The following is a 19,829-nucleotide window of genomic DNA, read 5'->3' as shown; positions in this document are numbered from 1 at the left end:
GAATAATCGTTCAGCAGAGGCTGAAGACTCGTTCAAAAGATGTTGGACTTATGAAGGAGTTTGAATGGCTGAAAGGAAAAGAACTCAAAAATGTTTGAAAACATGCTGGAGGAGGCGATATATCACCCCCTGTAGGCGATATATTGCCTGGGCCAGTATGCCCGAGGCGACCGTGCATCGTCTCTTGTTTTCTGTATCTACGTGCTGCGATATATCGCCCCCTATAGCTGCGATATATCGGCACACGCTGAATATTTAAACACGAAATTACACATTTTTAGCTAAGTTTGAATGGAGTAAAAAACCTTGACTAAGCCTTCAACGTATTCAAAGCTGCTGACTGACCCTTTAACATTCAAACTTTACCCTTATTTAATTTAATCCTAAAAAATACTTAATCCTTAATTACCCATTCCTAACATGTGCTTAAAATCCTATTGGTTGAAATCTAAACCTTATAATATAACAAATATTATCCTTAATATCAGTGATATAATCAAACCTTAGGTTATACTTAATATTCTTAACCTATAGGTTAAACTTAGAAAATCTATAAGTACTACTATGAGTGTCCAAATAATTCCCGGTCGGAACCAAAAATCCACAGTTACAAAGATAATACTATACATACTATAATACTGCTAAATAATTAGCTAAGTAAAGTTCTTGGACTCTACACAGGCAGGATCAGACCAAGACTCCTCGAGAGAAGAGGACTTCACAATTCAAAGATGGGCATGGTTGTGATAAGGCTGATAGTCATCACACCGACCAGTCAAAGGAAAAGGAGGGCAATGACCAACAAGGAGGAAAAGACTGCCCAGGGCATACCGAAAGGCCTCCACTGCACCCCGTCCAGCAGCGTAGTGGGAGAGCGCAAGTCCCGCGTAGTAAGCCCTCTGAAAAATCGAAAAGTACGGTGTTCGATCGGGCATGAGAGCATGCTTCCCGGAAGGATCTGAGGGACGTTGTCACCAACAAGAAGAGGACCGTCCAAGTCGAAGGGCAAAATCTAAACCGCCCTGCCAGTCAAGTAGAAATACTTGACGACAGTGCACCAGATAGTAATGCCCAACCAGGCGGTCAAGACCTTGGAACTTCATCAGTTGCACCAGCCATCCAAGCCCACCTTGACATTCTAACAGCTGCAGTGCAAGGTTTGTCAAAACGACCTTCCCGGATAGATGCGATAGACCACCGGAGTGGCAGCCCATTTTTTGCCCGGATTAGAGCAGCCCAGCCGCCGACAAAATATAAAGCACCAATTCTGCCAATATATACAGAAAAGGAAGATCCCATCAGACATGTTGGGAAGTTCGAGGACCAGATGGAATTGCTCGGAGTAAGTGATGATTATCGGTGTAGAGTTTTCCCGACTACATTGTCGGATACTGCCCAGGAATGGTATTGGAAGTTTAAGCCAAACTCTATTACCTCTTGGGAAGCATTCAGGAAGGAGTTTTCTATACAATTCAACATTGCCCGGACTCCACCAGTTTATGCCAACCACTTGGCAGATATCAAACAAGGAAAAGATGAGTCTCTAAAGAATTATATACAGAGATTCATGAGAGAAGCCAATAGAGCAACTGCTGTAGGAGATGAGGGGAAGATGGTTGCAATTTCTGCTGGGATAACTTATCGGAGCCCTTGGTGGGATAGCATACATAGAAATCAAATTTCAACACTTCAACAATTTCTTGACCGAGCAGACAAGTATATGAAATTGGATGATGCAATCGAGAAAGAGGAGAATGGCATAAACAATCCGGGTGGATCAACTGACTCTCCTAAGGATGGTGGAAAGAAACGTGGAAATAATGGGTCTGACCACCATGAGGAAAAGAAAGCAAATTTGAGTTCAAATGAAAAGCCAACCAAGTATGAGCCTCAGTTCACTAATTACACCACTCTCTCGGCCAGCCGAGCGGAAATATATCTTGCTAGTCGTGAAGAGGTTCCTTACAAGAAACCTCCACCTATCAGGAAAGAGATGAGGAAGAGAGATATGAATAAGTTTTGTCGCTTCCATGGAGATTATGGTCACGAAAAGAATGAATGCAATCACCTCAAGGACGAGATAGAATTTCTTCTCCGGTCGGGCAAGTTGAGGAAGTACTGGGCAGAGACAACCTAAGGAGAAGGAGGCAGCAACAATCCTGGTTTCAAACGACAAAGATCTTCACCCCTGCAGCCCGGACCAGTGGACTTTACCTTAGACATTATATGTGGAGGTCCACACTTGGCTGAGCGAGAGTGCTAGGATCAGGAGCCACTGGAGCGACGAGCGTCTATGAATATATTATTTCTAAATACCGCTTTCAGAGTGGTAATTTAATTTCAAGTTGTTTAACTTGTTATTTAAATTTGGTTTATGAGCTAGTTATTTGCTGACCAACCATCTATTTTTGAACAATTTTTGTTGTTTAAGACTCGTTATTAGACACGTTTTGTCCTTTTTAATTTACGAGTTATAAAAGAGACTACGCGCAGCGTGATCGATTCTTGCTACAAATGTGCATGTGTGTTAATTATCCGAACAGTGTTCAACTGGTTGGTAAAATCGGACAATGTTAACCTGGTCAATACATTCAAGCAGTGTTCAACTACTCGAATATTTTCCATATATTCTATGTGTTTCACGAGTGATTAACTACTCAAACAGATTCGGTCAAGTAGCAAGTGACTAAGGATCTTTCAACCCTCGATCACTTGGGGGGCACATGGGGTATACTGGTATATAATTTAACACAGGCAATAAGAGCACGAGTTAAGATATCTGTTTTTAGGCTGACTTGTAAATTTTCGAAGTCCAAAAAGGCCATTAAGCTAACTTGTTTGACAAAGCTTAAGTAACTTGGAATTTTTTTTTAAAAAAATTTCAAGTTAGAAGCAGATATTCGTGTGACAATAAACATTATGCTCATAAAATGTTAGAGCAATAAGAGTGTGAGAAAGTATTCCTAGTATGGACTTATGAAATGTCTACAATTTCAAAGTTAGAAAACTAAGTACTCATGCGAAAATATAAGGCATACATCAGAGTGACTTTACTATTCACAAAATACTTATAACTTTTTAAGTCTAAGAAGACTTAGAATGCTTTGAGTTAACAAATAAAAGTAAAGTATAAATGCCAACAGCTCGGCTGTACGAGAAAAATATCAAAGCTGCTAAGCAACAATTGTCTTCACAAGAAAACGGAGTAAACTACTAGCCAGGTACAAAGTTTAGCTGATCAGGTGCAAAGTTTTCCTGGTCGGGAGAGCAGATATAACCTCCCTAGTCAGCTGAGCATATATCACTGGTCGAGTAGGAAACTCTGTTGTTGAGCATGACTAACAACGATGAGTCCTTGGAGTGAATCAAACAAACATGAACAAATGAATGCAAAGTAAATACTACATAGTGAAAAAATGTCTTTGAGAGGAGAAGTCAATTTTTCCCCAAGATTGATTGAGAGAAATTGATCTCTCAAAATACTTTTGGGAGAATCAAACAAGGTGTTTTGATGGTTTTTAGAGAGATAAGTTTTAGGCATATGCTTGAGTAGCTATGCCATATGCCCGATTGGTTGAGTGATGACCGAGCGGATGCCGAGTGTGCCGAAGCAGACCCGCACGCGCATCCGAAGGATGATGTCCGAGCAGCTGGGGGCTGCATCCGAGCAGTATGTGGGATGTGTCCGACCAGTCGAAGGGCGGCATCTGAGCAGGGGGGCTGCGTGTGCGAGCAGTGAGGCTGCGTCTGACCAGGTGTGCGCTGCGTCCGAGTGGGTGGCGTGCTGCGTCCGACCGGGTGGGCGGCTGCGTCCGATCGGTTGGCTGTGTGTCCAAGGCAGGGGCGTGTTCGAGCGGCTGGAGCTGGCATGTCTGATCGGGTAGCGCAAGTGACCGAGCGGCTGCATGCGTGTCCGAGTAGCCAGGAGTCTGCATCTGAGCCGTCATGCGCACATCCGAGCAGATGGTGGCAGGCGTGGTGCCCGAGTGGTGCACATGGTGTTCGAGCGGATGATGCGGTGTTTGAGTGTTTAGGCCAAGCATCCGAATGGTTTGCATGGAGTGTCCAAGCAGCTTGTCAGAAGAATGTACAAGTGTCCGAGTGGTTAGAAGAGGATAACCGGTCGGCCAAACACATGCACTTACAATAAGCTATTTCCGAGGATTTAGGCTATCCTACTAGTCATGTATGAATATGAGGGCCAAAAATAGTAACCGATTGGCTAGAGGATTCCAAGGTGACAACAAATCTCAAGAGCATAGGGCACAAACATGTTTTCCTACTCATGGGATACTACAACAAGATCAAAAAATAGAGTTTGAATAAATCAAAAGACAAGTTCAATCTTGGGTTTACGTGAAAGTTACAGACCGGATGGAAGCTTTTGGATGACCTCAAAAACATTTTGCAAGAGAAAAAGTTTATCATACGAGTAAATCGTATAATAAACTTGGGGGGCAAATGTTATCCCCAAAAATTGGAGTCCGATGACGTGGCAATAGAAATGACAAATGACAAGGAATGGTTGGGTGATCTGGCTTAAGAGTGACCCGGTAGACCAGTGAAGAATTTTGACTAGCCAGTCAAGTGTCATGACCGACCAGGCATGACCTTGTCCGACCAGTCACATGTTTATCTGCCCAGGCATGACCTTGGCCGACCAGTCATGACCATGTCTGACCAGTCATGACCATGCCCGACCAGTCATGACCATGTCCGACCAGTCAAGTGCATGTCTGCCCAGCCAAGTGCATGTCTGCCCAGCCAAGTGCATGTCTACCCAGTCAGGTGCGTGTCCGCCCAGTAAAGTATTTTACTGACCAGCCTGGATGTGATATGGATTGACTAGACAGAGCAAGGCTACGTAAAAGATCCCAGAAACTGCTTTCAACAAGAATCGGTCTTGGCTTGCGCGGGAATCTCTCAGTTTATCCCATGAATATAGTATATTGTTATATTTTGAATATTATTGTAAAATAAATATATTGAGAATAACAAAATATCCTGATTATGGGGGACATCATCTGTACGATCTTGAGCCTATAAATACAAGGCTTATGGCATCATAAAAAGCACTTTTGATTCAAATTCTGATTTTCTTGAGAGAGAGTAATTGTATTTTGAGAACTCTTGTATTCTTGTAATCTGCACTGAAGAAACTCAGTTGACTCAGGTTCATCTGATCTTGAGTGTAGATCTATAATCACAACTCTAAGTGGATTATGCTATTACCAACACATTGGGGCTGAACCACTATAAAAATCGTCTGTGTCGTTTATTTCTCTTGAAGGTTTTTGTCGTTTTTGACGTCTACACGTCGTTGGCCAAAAACGCGGTCAACAGAGCTGTTCATGAGGTTCCGAGGGTAAAAAAGATAAGATCTTCATCCTATAGACATTACAAGAACAAACAGGGCGATTATCAATACAAGAATCAATTTTTTCAGAAAATTGATGAATTACGTTTTTCTGTGACCCAAATATACAGTGTTAATATCACAATTACATACAAGTTTATAGCCTTTACAAATTTACCAGACCAGACATGAAAACCCAGGTGAATGAAACCAACCCTCTGTTTTCATAAATTAGAATACATTACTAAATACAGTAAAATTCACATCAGCCAACAATCTGTATTATCAAATCAACTGCAGCTATGAAAAAGAAAGTAATGGTATCATACCTTAAAAAGATGTAAGCAGAGGAGAATATGAGTCGTGGTAAGTTGAAGAACTTCAGATAGTCAGTGTGATGTACAACCTGCGATAGAGCCATTGTGTGCACCGGAAGCTCGTACCGACGTCGTGAGGTAGAGATAGATGAGACGAGATGAGAGTGAGAGAGGATAAGTGTGTGAGAGAGTGTGAATGGAGGAGAATACAGAGTGTAAGAAAGAGAGGCAGAGAGGCGGCAATGGAGGCTGAGAGAAATTGTTTGGGTATCTTAGGTTTAGGGATTAAATTTTGGCTGAGAGAAATTAGACCCAATTTTTTCATTTGGCGCCTGGGTATATTTCATATGGCGCCAAAATATTTCTTCCGTGTTTTTTTTAATCATCTATTAATAACACTTTTAAATATCTGTCATTTTTTAATGTAATATATACTAAAAATTGTTGTAGTGTTCATTAACTACGCTGCCGTGTGACTGTCAGGTGTCATATTCCTACACCACGTCATCATGCTAATTTTTAGAGAAACATTTGCCCCCCAAGTTTATTATGATACGACCAACATCAAATAAACTTAACTAATTAGCAATATCTAACCTGTCACCTCCACTGTACTTTCATTTCCTTAAAAAAGTAAATAATTATGATTTTATGGTTTTTAAGAGAAAAACTAACAGCTTCACACTTCCCAATGCTTCGAAAATCACCTCGTTGATCATGGCTTTTCTCCTACCCTACTCGAGTATATATAGCCTTTCATTTCCCCTTTTCATTTTTCGCCTTTTCTTTCTCTCTCTCTTCAAGAACACTCTAACATTCAAAGAAAAACTCATATAGTGCGTGATCAATCTACGGCCTTCCAAGTAATTTTCAAGCGACCTGTTCATCAATCTTCAATCCAAGTAAGTTCTTAAAATAATTTCCTTTTTTTTAACAAATTCTTTACCTGATTGCTATGATTTTTTAATTTATAATTTCTGTGGAAAACCTGAATGGTGTTCTTGATAACTTTTAATTTTTTTTAATGATTTTAGTGTGTAATTATATGGTCTAAAGGCATTTTAGGTAGTGTGTATGTGTGTAGAGATATTGTGTACGCTTAAATATGGTAGCGTAAATCGTTTTATGTCCTAAATCGAATTTTAATTCGATTTTGAGGTATTAAAAAATTTGAGTTTTTTCCTACCTGCAATGAGGATGAAAATTTTTCTTGACAAAAAAAATTAATTTTCACTTTTTAATCTATAACCTTCACTGCTCGCATATAAAAATTTGTTTGCTGTTAAATGCTGCTGGTTGGATAAATACTGGATTTTATCCACAAGCAGTATTTATTTTCTTCTTAGTTTAATTCATTCTATTGGTCATATATTCTCACTTCCCCTTCTTATTCTCAGATATTCATGTACGCTTACTGGGGGAAGTGAGAGGTCAATAGATGAAGGCCTCTTAGCATTGTTGTTCAAAGATATCGAGCCGCCTATTCTTCCTATTTCCCAAGTTTCTCCTCCTATTCTGAACTCCTCAACCACTGCTTCCAAGTGCAAAAAAAAAAGGGGGCAAGATACCAATGGCCCGAGTGAAACAAGTGGCCAGAGAAAGAAGAACCAAGATCCTCACATTGGTTAGCATGCGACTAACATTGAGGCCTCAACAGCTAATCCACAGCCAAAAACCACCGAACAATCTTATGAGCTTCTTCTTACCCACGCTCTTTTCAAGGTTGGCGTTCACAAAGAAAATGTCCCTTGGTATGTTGCCCCTCCAAGTGTGATCTTGAATAGGATGGTGGAAAAATATCACAAGAAGTATGGGCTTCCTGGGATAACCTTATATAGGCCCTCAGGCGACTAGAGGACCAATGTCCAAGAGGTGCTTACAGTGCCTAGTCGAGGCATAACATCGAGGTAAAGGCAACCTTGCCTCTTCACGATTACTTCCACGGGGTTGCCAATTATTTTCACATGGCCCCTTTCCAAATAACCCTGAACGGATATAGAGTACTATTATCACTCTATATCCTTTACCACCACATGAGATGGCCCGAACCTACCCCTCCCGAGATCAACTACCTTTTTTATCTCAAGTCCAACCTAACTAGAATAACACAGGGTTCTTTCATTTCTACCACCAAGAAATGACCCGCACCTTCCTTACAGATGCTACCTACATATACATTGTAGGAAAATACCACCAAGAGTATTTCCTCACAACGAATTTGGTCGCAAACAACCTGTGCTTTACCTAGGGAGATAATTTCTTCTTATCCCAATCTTTTCTTCTTGCTGGTCATTTTTTTTTTCTATGTCTCAATTTATCCTTCTTCATTTTAAGGCCGTGGTACCGACCAGAGCCTATAAAGGCCATGACGGAGAGGACCGACCTACTGGCTAGTGTGACACACGAAGAAAAGAGTGTCAAAGATATGGTAACGGTATATAACTTATGGTTGGTCAAACTTTTGCTACCTCATAAGGATGAAAATGAGTCAACTATGGGGAGTGCCACTGCCGAAGGCACTGAAGAGAAAATCCCCTCCGATCAGCCCTAAGATGTTTCACAACCCCCAGGTGTCGAGCAACTAGGGTCAACATCAGGGATCCTAGTGTAATCCCCTGACCAGTGTTAGGATTAATGCCCTAAAAGCACGTAAAGATATTTTTTTGGTTTTAAATAAAATTCCAATTTTATTATATTTAAATGTTATAATTATTGTTTGAATTAATTATATAATAATATCAAGAAAATTTCCTATTCATTCATGAGAATATGATCTTGTATTAGTATGAGAGAATTAAGATCATATATAATGAATAAAATAGTCAGTAACATATTAAAGTAAGGAATCTTTAATAAATGGTTACTAGTACGGTTTGCTAAGACTTCGAAATGCAAGTAATCTAGGTTCGGATTACTGATTGTAATGACCCAATAATCTAGACTATTTGGACCATTAACGAAACTATACATAAAACTTACATTTTTACGAAAATACCATAATTTATTGAATAACTTGCAAAATAAGAGTTATTTACAAAGTAAATACCAAAACGGATATGGGATCCCATTGTCTTTAAAACAAAACATAATTTTAAATAATAAAACATTACATAATTAGTGCGGAAAATACATATAAAAAGATATAAAACCGAAACTACATCCTCGAATCGATTAACGCTCGGCCCCTTGACTCCATTCATCATCGATACACATCCTCCAAGCGTCACGAATCTTACCGCCTCTAAAGCTTATTTTCCTGCACATAAACAGAAAGGAGTGAGCCTAATGCCCAGTAAGGAAAATCTAACACAAAGTCATATACATAATTTCATAAGAAAACATAAAGACTTAACATAACACATATAGCATACACTTATTATAATGGTCATTATTACTTGGGGTCCCATAGACTAAACCAGCATATGCCCATGGGATTAGTGGGGTCCTACTAGCTAAGTAGGTCATATGCCCATAACCCATTTGGGGTCTTGTTAGTCATATGGGTCATATGCCCAAGCCTACAAACATACACATATACATATCATAACACTTTTAATAACATAAAACATATAGATAACATAAGCACATAACATATTGATTCTAGCCTATTTTCCTTACCAAAGTTACCGGGATTATGGACTGAGTTGGGACTTTTGGAACACTCCTAAAACCATAAGAAAGAGTGAGTCTAAGAAAGGAGATGAAATGAAAGAGATGGAAAGACTAAACCATACTTACCGACTTATATGCTTAAGAGCTTGGATTCCCTAACCAAAATAAGAATAAGGTTAGGGGACTGAGTAGAAGGTTTTGAGAAAGGAAATAACATAAAATACAGAAAGGAACTAGAGTTTTGGGTTTACCTCAAAGATTGCAAGATCAATCTAACCTCCACCGAAATACTATAGAACTCACTTCCCAAAGTGTTTGATAAGCTTATGATGTTTAAGCTTATAGTTTTTCCCCAAACCAAGTGTTTACACTCTCACACTCACTTAACACTAGCAGCTTCTGAACTTAGAGAAAATGGTGAATAATGGCTGGGTACTAGGTCCTATTTATAGAGTTTGGAGATGAAAATATCTTGATTTTACTTGAATAAAAATAATGGCTTTTTAGGTGAAAATCATTTGAATAATCGTTCAGCAGAGGCTGAAGACTCGTTCAAAAGATGCTGGACTTATGAAGAAGTTTGAATGGCTGAAAGGAAAAGAATTCAAAAACAATTGAACATATGCTGAAGGAGGCGATATATCACCCCCTGTAGGCGATATATCGCCTGGGCCAGTATGCCCGAGGCGACCGTGCATCGTTTCGTGTTTTCCGTATCTACGTGCTGCGATATATCGCCCCCTATAGCTGCGATATATCGGCACTCGCTGAATATTTAAACACGAAATTACACATTTTTAGCTAAGTTTGAATGGAGTAAACAGCCTTGACTAAGCCCTCAACGTACTCAAAGCTGCTGACTGACCCTATAACATTCAAACTTTACTCCTTATTAGATTTAATCCTCCAAAATACTTAATCCTTAATTACCATTCATAACATGTGCTTCAAATCCTATTGGTTGATGTCTAAACCTTATAATATAATAAATATGATCCTTAATATCAGTCACTTTATTGAAACCTTAGGTTATACTTAATATTCTTAAACTATAGATTAAACTTAGAAAATCTATAAGTACTACTATGAGTGTCCAAATAATTCCCGGTCTGAACCAAAAATCCATAGTAACAAAGATAATGCTATAAATACTATCATACTACTATCTATCTTAGCTAAGTAAAGTTCTTGGACTCTACACTGATGTAGATAGACATCTTAGTAAAGTTGTTGTATATAATAAAGGTTATATATGACAGGAACGATGAGAATTAATTATCTTTATAAACTTGCTATTTGATGTAAAGATTTAATTCTCGTCATAATAGATGAACATTTGTAGATCAGTCTAAATCATGAGTATTCATGAACTTTTATTTATGTTTATTGGAATCCATGCTTTTTTAACGGATCGAATATTGGTTCCCTTAAGGGTTGATTCTGGAACTGAATAGTTATTGAGCTCAAGTCTATAATTAGATTATAGATTAATTATTTGCTAGTGAATTAATGGTACTTAAGTATCAAGAGGTAATTAGAAGGGTAAAACAGTAATTTTGACTATCTCTAATTAATGAACCAATAATGGAGGACAGAACTACATATATTGAATATTTCAATGGACTACTAGAGAAAACTCTGTAAATATAATTCTATAAATACTTAGGGTGCAATTCCATATTTATAGTGGAGTAATCATGGAATTAATTAATAAGATTATTAGATTAAAGAGTTTAATTAATAATCTGGTTTATTGGAGCTTCGTATTATAGGTCCATGGTCTCCAGATCACCTCTGTCCTATATTGTCAAGGGTAAGGATGTCAAAAGAAAGATTTTTCTTAAGAGAAAGGACTAAATTGCAAAGGAATTAATTTTCCAGGGCAATGAAATAGTTATTTGATAATTATGGGTAATTGATTAATCGTGAATTAATTCATTATTTAACTATATAGTTTCTATTTTGAAAAACTATAGGTTAATATGATACTATATAGTTTCTAAATGAAAATATCTAATCAGTTTTTAATTTAAATTATATTTTAATTAAATAAAGATTATTTAATTAGACCAAATATCTTTATAAGTCTGATAGTACGTAACTTTCAAAAAAGGCTTAATTATTATTTTGAATAAAAGAATACCGACTCTATCTCTAAAGCGATAGTTTTCTCTAAGCCTGAAAACTATTCTAAACCTTATCTCTGTCAAAACTCTCTAGATCTCATGTGTTGAGTACATTTAGGGAGTCACATAAATCAACCTTATGAATCCTACGTGCCCACACACGTCCTTGTGTGTTTGAGGATTGGTCTGGAAGATCAGGGTGTGAGATCTCAAAACACTGGATAGGAAGATCGTTGATTTATACAAAAAGTCACAAGAACACTTGATAGGCTACAAGATATGATCCCTGATCTATTTGTATATGATTTAATATTTTTATATGTGTATGATCCTAGCTAGTATTAATATTTATAAAAATGGGTCCATATATTCCGCTGCGTACCTTTGATTTGATTATTTAATACCAACAATCAGAACCCCATCACCCCCTCGTTCACGGCAAGGGGAAACAAAAATTTCCTGAGCACCCTGGTCAGGTAGACTACTCCTCAACTGAGGATGAAAATGGTACGCATCTTTCTTTACTTCTTCCATTGTTTCTCATCCCAAATAACTTGTTCGATAGGGATTGTAACTTTATTTCTTTGACAAGTAGTTTTGGTTCAGACTTTTTTGAGACAGATAATGCATGCTTTAGTAGTAGCATTAATTCACATAATGTAATGACCAGTATCCATAGTTTGGGTATTCAAAGTAGAATTGTTGTTATCTTTATTCCTCATTCTACTCATATATCTTTGACTAATTTCTTGTCTGATTCCAGTCATGTAATAACCGGGTTATTTTTTTCTTATACGCTCCTTAAATATGACCTTATGTTATATTTTATACTATAGTTTATAACTTGAGTTGTGGAATTAGAAAGATTTCTTTAGAAAGGTTTATAATATAAGCTATGATATTATGATAATTATAATTTAGATAATTATAATGATTGGGGTTATTATTTATAGATTTTTATTTATTTTATGGAACTTTGAAACACATGATTAAAGTGTATAGTTTTTCTTTAAGAAAATAAGAGTTAATAAAAGATGTACATATGTGGGATCAATTTAAGTCTTATTTCTTTCAATTATAAGGCACAACCGAAATCCCTATAGTGTAACTAGTTGGAATTTTTAGCATATTACAAAATCGATTTATTAGGTGGAATAAAAATCTTGCATTGAGGAACAAAAAATCACTTGGTTGAAGACCAAGATGAGGGTGGTGTGTGAAGCATGAAACAAGGAGAAGATTGACTAGTTTGAATTGCTATAGGTGGCGTGGAGGCTTGTTTGAATTCATATGAGTTGTGTCAAAAGAAGCTTGCGAAATGGAACTAAAAAACTACTATTGTGGAGTAAAAAACTATAGTAGAGATTATAGTGTGATGGTTGAAGATTTTTTATATAATTTGAATTTGAAATTACTTGTTGTATGTAACGTCCTGCGTTTCACGTACCTTGAAACGACTCGGGTCGGGATTGTTTTCCCCGAGTGAAGAATATTATTTTAAATAATATTATATTTGTTTGGAATTTATTTCAATGAGTTATTGCTAGCCAAATTATGAATCTTGTGTTTAAAAGTCAAGATAAGACTTTCAGTCTTGGACCAATACAAAAACCCTAATAAGGTAAAAATCTCGGAAAAATAAAATGAAAAACTATGGAAAATATATTTTGGGCATAAAATATATTCATAAAAATTAAAGTTTGGTAAAAAAATAATAACCTAAAAGAAAATGGAAATTTTCGGGCATTTTGGTGTTAAATGCTTAATTTTACCAAATTGGGAAATTTTATTCCATGAATGGACCTCAGGTTAAATTTTATTGTGTGATTAATTAAATTAAATGTGAAAGAAATTTAATTTAATTATTATGTGTTAAGTTTTATTTTTAAAATTTAATAAGAGTCAAAAAGGCTATAGAAAGTCAATTTGGATTTTTCTTCTTAGGAAATAATTATTAACCATTTAAGAAAAAAATATATGACATAAATAGAATAAATGGTGGCCGACCATGTGGGTAATTTACTTGGGTAGACCAAAGTATTTAAGTTTAATCTCCATTTTAAATACTAGGGTTAATAGGCAAGTCGATAGTAAGAAAAACACTCAAGTGTTTTAAGATATTTAAGAGTTGTTTAAACTCTTCTAACCCTCCCCAAAACCGACCCCCTCTCTCTCACAATCACTCTCATTTTTTTTTTGAAAACTCTCTCAAGTTTTCTCACATTTTCACCCTCAAGAACACTAAGAAGGCTTGGAAGCTTAAGCTTTGGTCTAGGAAGGGTTTCCCTAAGGTAAAGTTAAAAAAAAAACTAGACTTTTGTAAAGTTTTAACCATAGATTTTACAATAGCTAATTATATATGTTGTTAGGGGAGTTGTTTAAGGTTTTGAAAGGGTTTTGAAGGATCCAAAGCTAGTAGAAAGATCCAAACCTTAAGCAAGAACAACTATAGGTCAAAAGTATATTATTTATGGTTGTTATGGTATGATTTTTATTTTTTAAGCATTATTTTGTATATTTAATGCTTAAAGTTTCTTATTGGTGATGTAATAAGGCTATGGTGGTTTATTTATAAATTTTATGATGCTCGTGTGTTGATTTTTGAAAATAGGAACCAAAATCTCCAAGGGTTTTGTTGAGCTTTGACTTCCAAGGGGTCAAGCATCCACTGTATATTGATTTTGTAAAATTTAATTATACTGTGATGTTTTTGAGATGGAGTACATAAAATTTAGTCTTTTAAACACTCAAAAATGGTTAGAAACGAGTGAGTTAAGCTATTTCAAAGTTTAGGTAAAAAACTATTTTTTTCGTATTCTTAATTTCGAGACCATGTTTGGACAAATATTGTATAGGTCAAATGAACCCAGTTTTTCCTAAAACTTTGTGGACATATTATTGGCATAACCTAGTATTCCACTGTAAAATTTGGTAACAAAATATGGAACAATTTGTAAGTTATTAAGTGCCAAAGTTTGGAAAAAAAATAAGGACTTGGAAATAAAGTCATTTTTACCTAATTGTTGGAAAATATTTTCACCAATAAAAAATGCTCATTTTGACCTAATATTTTACAAAGACCTAAATGGTATACCGAAAATGGAATTGGGATATTTTGGTAACAATCGAGTAAGTAAATTTCAAGTTATGACCTAACAAAGTATGTAGTTAAAAATGTGAAAAAATAGGGTTTTCACACTTAGTGTAAAAATGGGATTTTGGAACTTAAGGTAAAAAGTAAAATTTTCCTTATTGCAAGATAAAAACTTGGTTAGTTTTGAAAACATATTTTGACCTAAAATACCACTTTGAGATTAGTGAGAATTATTTTTATTAAAGAATTTTTATTCTTTCTAAAAAATAAAAGATTTAATTTATTAATACGTTAATAAATTAAAAGAGGGCTTAAAACCCTATATTTTGAGAAAATAATTAAGTAAATTATTTTTCTAGTAAGTAAACTTGATTAATTGACTTCGGAAAATTAACTAGTGAAGATAAGAAATTTGTAACGATTTTCCTAATTAAGTTAAAATTAGCATATTTTCTTAAACCAGTTTTTAGAGATCAAAAGCTCAAGAAAAATAAAAGGAAAATTAAGAGATTATTTTCTTGAAAAATAATTAAGGAATTTAATTAGTATTTTCTGGATATAATACCGGCTAAAATCTTCTATATAATTAACCAACTTGTGAAAGTACGAGTTAATATCGATACTTTTAAAGAATAAGACTTTTAGAGGATTGTGGGAAAGTACTATTGTGATACCCAAGCATAGGTGTCGAGACCATAGGATAGGTCTCCTTGAGACTTAGGGCTTAGTCTCAAATTTTTTAGTATGAATTTCTTGAATGGGTTTGAAACCAAACAAGGATCATTAATCCTTACAAATGATTTTTTTAAAATGACCAAACTGCCTAAAATAATAATAATGAATTATGAAGTGCAATAATTAATCTGAGTATACTGTATGGATAATTACAGTATTGGGTAAGCATAACTATATACATTGGAGGGTGAAATCTTGCTCAGAGCAAATGACTCCAAGTAAGTCAACTTCTATTGTGTGGCTGCAACATGAAACGACTATTGTATTGTATGTTAGTATAGAAACACATGCACATATATACACTATCGTAGAAAGTTTTCTTAGAGACGTTAGTCTAGTTTGTGTTGATTCCCAAAATATGACCGGTAGATATCCGTCATATTCTAGATGGCTAATCCCCGTCACACTACTTTATTTTTTTTATGTTTGGTTCATTACCGTGACGAGTGGCCAAGAGGTGAGGATTGCTGGTTTAAACCTAGGGGCGCCAAAATGAATGGGACCTAGGGGCCCTCATGCTTACTTAATTAGTGAATGGTTAGAACCCGAGCAAGTGCTTTGATAAGTTCTTTCCGGATAATAGCCCTGAATATTGGCCATTTCGTGAAAGTGCCTAGAGATACTAGGGGTTTCCATGTTTGAGTGAGGCTGAACACCCTAGGGGCAACTGCTCACCAGCACCACTGATTAACATAGAAGCATTGTAAACCTGTGTAACTTCGATTACACTCTTGGATAAGTCTTGATGCCCTAGGTAACTTGATGGTTGCCCTCGTGAGGGATTTACTCTTAGATAAGTAGCGATGCCCTAGGTAATGCGATAGTTACCCTTGATGGAGATATTTATTGGCTAGATCTTAGTGTTGAGACTCGGTTCTCTCTTACTGATTATCATTTATGCTAGAGGGCGTGTTACGCTCGAATTGTTTGTAATTGTCGAGCGTTGGTCTCGAATTATATTGTTATATATTATATCTTCTTACTCTGGGATTTTCTGAGTGCAGGGATTTATAGGTTTATATGAAATAGTTGTGATATATTATATTTGCTTGCTCTGGGATTTTTCTGTTTATAGGAAATAGTTTGTCATTGTTTATCAGGCATGGCCATAAGTTTGCCTAAATACTTTTGCATTCTTGAAATTGATTGCATAGGGTCTGGATGGATCCGAAACCGTAATTTTTGTGAGCTATTGTTATTTGTGGACAGTAACTTGGTCAGTGACCACCTATCTTTTCAGCATGCTTTTGTTTTTAAAGTTGAACTTACTAAGCGTTTTCGCTTACCTAGTTGTTTTCTGTTGTAGGTAAGAACAATGGCAAGGCAGAGCAGTGAGTGCTGGAGTCTACCTTGCGAATGTACATGTGGACCGACCTTTTTGGGAAGCCATTTTGTTTTGGAAATGTTGTGTTATTTTCATAAACTAGGCTCATGTTACTATTCATCGAATATGTTTGTATTAAATGATCAGTATGGCCATACGACTTTTTAAAAAGATTTTCTTATGCGGGTTTTTGAGACATTTTGTTAAATGAAAACATTTATAATTCTGCATTATCGAGTCTTGAAAATCCAGGTTGTAATAGTTGGTATCAGAGCTCGAGTTAAGCCAGTTTTGTAGAAAACCCACATGTACATTTCGCAAAGATAGACCGACACTCACTGTAAGTACTTTCTTTTCATATCTATTTCCTTTCCTTTCTTTTATTTACCTTAATTCTATAAATTGTAGGTTAATAAAAAAAATGGCTGGCGAACCAGAGGTGATGGATCCCATCGTAGTCAAACCCCTTATGGTGTATGACCACTAGTAGAGAGTCCAGATATACTGTGCCTTCACCAGCACAACGCTTGCTGTATTCAACAGAGAGGTCCATTCCGACGAAGTCTGGGCATGGACTTACTCGCTGAACACCATTTTTGAGGACATCGGTACACCCGGTATGTTTAGGGTAGGATTGGCAAGTTTATACCCGAGTGGCACAGCTTTTCTTTGGTACCAGGAGAGGCACTCAAGGCCAGCCACTCCATATAGGACTACCTTCAGAATATCAATTGAGATGACCTTTGGACCTCTGGGTAGGAGGTCAAGGTGGCATATAGACTTCCGCGAGCTCTTTGCTGCGTAGAACTCCCAAGCATATGCGGTAGAGGCAGCACAACAACGAGCAGCAGCAAACACAGTAGAAGTAGAGGCCCCAGTTGTAGCTGAGAAGCTGCCAGTGGAGGAAGTGGCTGACGACGAACTCGGGGACAGTGAAATTTCTTATAAGGAGCCAATGGACCAGACTGAGGAGGATCCTGAGGAAGATCTCGAGGAGGATTGAGTTGGATCCGGAGGAAGATTCCGAGGAAGATCCTGGGGAGGATCCCGAGGAGGATCCTAAGAAAGGTTTTGATATGGCCATCGACAACGACACTGATTAGGTGTTAGGAGCTACATAGGTGTTAGAAACCCACCTACTTTTGAAATACGTGCCTACCTTGTATATAATTAAGGAAATAAGAAATTGGTCTAGCAGGGATATAAGTTTGTTTCTTTTAGGGGTAATTTTGAAAATCCCTTATATTGGTTAACCCGAACTTAAAACGTTGTTGTATGTGGTATAAGTTATGAAATAAAGTTACTAACTTTTGTTAAAAAGTGTTGATTGCTTGTTGTGCTTGATATGTTTGGCATGCTTAATTAGGTTAATTCACTATCTGTGTTGATATTAACTTCTCGTCCTTATGTGCTTAGGAGCTTTTTTATTTGAAATCAAACAAAATGGTAAGGATAAGAGCTCAAAAAGGAAGGGGTGTTGTTGGCCGAGTCCAGGTCGCGCCTGCTGATAGAGCTCATAACGCACCTGCCGCTAGAGCTCCAAACCAAGCTACTAGAGTTCGCGAGATAGTCGAGTAGATCAATAATCTGCAAAGGCTATTGGAGACGCAGGGAGCCCAAATTGAAAGAGGGCAAAAGAGACAGGAGGACGCTGATGCCCTCCAAAGAGAAAGGTTTAAAACCTTTTGGGATGATTCCTCATTCCACCCAATAATGCTCAAAACAACAAAATACCACCTAAAAATAATGAAGAACAGAACCCTTGCTCAAAGGTTGTCATTGAGCATCCGATACTGCCAGTAGAAGAAACAAGACTTGTCCGAGCAAAACCTATATCAGAAAGGTTCGGCAACCAAAATCACCTATTTTTTAGGGGAGCAGTGACCCATCAATGGCAGAGGAATGGACCATTATTTTGGAAAGAATCTTCGACTTCATTGGAACTACCGAGAAAGAGAGAAGGTAGTTTGTGTGACCTATATGTTGAGAAAAGATGCTCGCATCTGGTGGGACGCAACCAAGAAAGGGAATAATGTTGTTGAGATGGAATGGCTAGAGTTCTTGACTTTGTTCAATGGAAAGTACTTTAGTAAGGCAGTGATCGAGCACAAAGTGAATGAGTTAACTAATCTGAAGCAAGGAACGTCGAGTGTGCAGGACTACGTTCAAAAATTTGACCAGCTGTCTAGGTTCGTGAAGAACCAGGTGAACACTGAAGAGAATAAGACCTGGAGTTTTATGAAGGGCCTATGCAGAGACATTGCCAGGTGTGTAGACACTGGTAGAACTAGCCCGAAGACGTATGCTGAAGCTATAGAACAGGCTCTTCACCAAGAGTCTTGGGTCATGTCAGATAAGCCAGAACCACATAAGAATGAAGACAGGAGGTACACTCCCAACAACCCCAGACAGTTTCAAGCCAATCAGAATGGCCCAAGGGGAAAGTTCAACCCGAGGTTCGGTCAGAAATCGGGGCGAACCTAAAATCCAAGAGGCACAAGGCCGATTTTTGGGGGAAATAACAAAAGAAAAGGGGGGCCTTCGAATCAAGCAATGCCTAGTCCCAACAAACAGCCAAGACGTGAGTTTGAACAATGGATACTATGCAACAAGTGTAACCGACGCCATCGGGGCGAGTGTGGGGTATATTATAACTGTGGAAAGCCAGGGCACTTTGCTAAAGAGTGTCGAATGCCAGCCAAGGGCAACGAAAATGACCAACAAAAACAAATTGGTGCTCCACCTCGAGTTTATGTACTTACGCAAAGCGACAAAGGAGCTAGACCGTCTGATATGGTGTCAGGTCAGATCTTTATCTCCTAATCCTCAATATATGCATTAATGGATACTGGTGCATCACATTCTTTTGTATCTACATCCTTTATGGAAAAATTAAATAGAAAGCCTGAGCCTATGCTTGTTATTTGTGGGGTATCCTTGCCTTTGGGAGAGGATATGCTGGCACGGACATGGATTAGAGCCGTACCAGTTTGGGTTGAAGGTCGTGAGCTGACGGTGGATCTGTTAGTCTTGGACCTACATGAATACGACGTAATATTTAGGATGGATTGGTTAACCAGATATGGAGCCCTAATCAATTGCAAGCGCAAAAAAGTGGTCTTCACCCCAATGAGAGAAGAACCATTCGAGTTCAAGGGTACGTCAATTGAAAAGAAGTGCCCCATGATTTCTGCCATGAAGGTGAGAAAAATGTTGAGTGACAGATGCATTGATTTACTGGCAAACATAGTGGATAAGAATAAAG

At 37.3% G+C, this 19,829-nt stretch overlaps 1 pseudogene; it reads right to left on the bottom strand.

The window, feature by feature from the left end:
• Positions 1 to 11,945, bottom strand: part of LOC133815587 (protein NSP-INTERACTING KINASE 2-like) — a 33,659-nt pseudogene extending 21,714 nt beyond the window's left edge.
• Between the last annotated feature and the right edge of the window lie 7,884 nt (positions 11,946 to 19,829).

The sequence above is a fragment of the Humulus lupulus genome, chromosome 1 (genome assembly GCF_963169125.1).
Source record: "Humulus lupulus chromosome 1, drHumLupu1.1, whole genome shotgun sequence".
Taxonomy (NCBI): domain Eukaryota; kingdom Viridiplantae; phylum Streptophyta; class Magnoliopsida; order Rosales; family Cannabaceae; genus Humulus; species Humulus lupulus.
This window is presented reverse-complemented; position numbering and strand designations above follow the sequence as displayed.